Below are 2,388 nucleotides of genomic sequence, written 5' to 3' on the forward strand. Positions count from 1 at the left end.
TCAGTATTGTGTGTTGTTTCTAGTACAAATTTTCTCTTTTCTTGTTCTTCCCTTTTCCTAATAGAGCAGTAGTATTCTTCATGTCCCAGGTGTCTACAATGTGTGCAGTATGTTGGTAGATCTTCATACACGACTTCCAGTCACTAGCCATCCCCATTAACATCTTGATTATCATCAAAACCAAGCCAAACATGATGTGGTCTGTCTTGAGTTAAATCCACATGCATCTTTACTTTTGCTACACTTCCCCTTATTTTTTGCATTGATGTAATGTCTAGATGCAGAACCTTACCAACAAGTGATAGTAATACTGATAATATTTTCCTATAGTAAAAATACCATGGCGGTTCAGGGATAATTATCCAAACAGGGACAATAGGTGTATCCTCATTCGGATTGAAGGTAGGTGTCCAAGCTTGTAATTCCATTCTTTGACCCTGGATGTACATGAATTTTTTTGTCCATACAGTGATGTGATCATACTCATTTGTCTAGATTAATGTACAATGTTCTAACATTGAAATGGGCTATTTTAACACCTCCTCTGAGTTCAGTTTGTGCTACGAAGCTTCTTGTTATCTGCTCCATTCTTGGCATTGTGTTAATGAATTTGCCAACAATTATATATTGGCATTTGTTGTCCAGTGTGACCATGTAATCCTTCATGGTGAATATAACAGCTGGTTGGCCCAGTTTGGTTGTTATTTTTGGAGGTGTGAATTCTATTGGGGTTATCTCTGCATCCTGCCTTGCTCTTAACTTTGTAGCTAGGGATTGTGTGATAGTAGGAGGTGGTGGAGCAGGGTAGTTAGCAAGTTTATTCGATTGGGCATTGGTGTCTGTTGGATTGATTGGAGCAGCTATTTAATGTTCTGAAATTGGGTATTTTGGTTAATGGTTGCAGTTGGTTTAAAGGTGTTTGTGTATTTTGGTTTATCAAAATTATTTGAGATCTTTGGGTTTATGAGTGCAGTTGGAGCATAGGTGGTTTGGTTGTGATATTTCGCTTGACGGATGGTATCTGTTGGTGGTAAGTTAGGCTTTGTGGTGTTTTGTTGCAGTGTTGAGGCCCTTTTTTGTTGCTGACTAGCGGGCATTTTATCAAAGTTAGTGGATATTTTAGGAAAGGTTGAAGGTTTTGGCATCTGAGTGACTTGGGGCTGTGTTTGAACATTGGTTCCCTTAGTAAACGTATTAGTAGCTGGAATATCTAATCCCGAGGGAGCCAAATTTGACGCTGAGGGGAGTGGTTGAAGTTGATCAGTAAGAGTTGGTTCTGTATCTTTCTGGTTATCGACAGGAAGCTGTTCGATTGATCTTTGGTCAGTTGCACTATTAGGAACAACATGATCTTTCATCGATACAGCTGAAGGGACATCATCTAGTCGATCTCCTTTGTTCTGATCTTGAGATAGAGATTGTACTAGTTGTCGGCATGCATCAACTTGTGGAGGGTCTTTTCCATCCAACTGGCTCAAGATTGGATTAGTAACACTAGTAGAGTCATTTTGTCGAACAACTGTGGTGGAAGTATTTGCAGAGATCGTTGTCTTGGTTGTTGTGGAAATTGGCTCGATGAAGTGCTGTTTTGGTTGTTCAGAGGTGTTCTCCAAATCTACACAATCTATTTCTCATTGGATATCCATCTGTAAGACTTGGTTGGGAATTAGTGTTTGAGTTAAAGAGGAAACTCCAGTGCTTTGAATTTGACGAGCTGGCTCAAAATTAATCTAAGTATTTTTTGAAGATTCCAAATGTTCCGATGCTACAGTAAACCCGTCACCTGTTTTGAAAATCTGCAGCAGATCGTTTGTAATTGTGAGATTAAACCAACTGGTGTTTGTGTGTAGTGCTAATGGGTCTCTTTTGAGCCAAGTTTGGATGAATTCCACCGCCTAATGACGGATTTGTACCCATTCCGGTGGGAGTATATTTGTTGCATGGGCGGCTAGCATTTTTTTTCTCAGAGAAGAGGAGAAAGTTCGAGAGGATTTGGGGGCAGCGTATGGGTGGTAATGGGACTAGGGTTGGGGTGAGGGGATATAAGGAAAGGGTTTGGTTTATTATGAGTCGTTGATCATTTGAGATCAACGGCCAAGATCAAAAGGGAAATAGGGCGGGTTGTTTGGACGGGTCCAGACCAGGTTGGATAAAAGGGTTGTTTGGTCTGGGCTGTGGGAATGGGCTAAGTTTTTTGGGCGTGTTTTTGGTTCGAAAATTGGCCTTCACTTGGGCCAGATTTTAAAATACATAACATTAATTAAAATAAATTATTAAAATGGCTAATAAATAATAGAAAATGTTATTAATGAAATTAAACACTTAAAAATAATAACTCACAATTATAAAAATATAGAGTACTATTTTGACATAAATAATATAGTAGAC

This window comes from Nicotiana tabacum, chromosome 9, assembly GCF_000715075.1.
Source record: "Nicotiana tabacum cultivar K326 chromosome 9, ASM71507v2, whole genome shotgun sequence".
NCBI classification, from domain to species: Eukaryota; Viridiplantae; Streptophyta; class Magnoliopsida; order Solanales; family Solanaceae; genus Nicotiana; species Nicotiana tabacum.